Genomic DNA, 358 nt, shown 5'->3' with positions numbered 1-358 from the left:
ATATATTTATATATATAAATATATAAACTAGAACTTCCACCTATTGCCGCACTCTAAACAAGTAACAAAGGTGGTCATGGGTTCATCAGAGCTTCTGGTTTGCATCTGAAAGTAAACGGTTTTATTTGTTTTACATTTATAGCAGGGGAACTGACCATTGGTCAGGTGACCACTGGTCAGCATGCGCCGGACCTCCCAATCACTCTGACAAGCCTCCATACTCTGTTGCTTTTGTTTCTCTCTTTCTCTTTTTTTTTCGTCGCTAGCTAGCTCTGCACTCGTCATTGTAGCTAGCTGCTGAGGTGTATATACACCCCAAATTACTTTTAGTTTTAGGTTCGGGTTTTTAGGGTCTGAC

Source organism: Eimeria mitis, genomic scaffold, assembly GCF_000499745.2.
Source record: "Eimeria mitis Houghton genomic scaffold, Emh_scaff3710, whole genome shotgun sequence".
NCBI classification, from domain to species: Eukaryota; Apicomplexa; class Conoidasida; order Eucoccidiorida; family Eimeriidae; genus Eimeria; species Eimeria mitis.
This window is presented reverse-complemented; position numbering follows the sequence as displayed.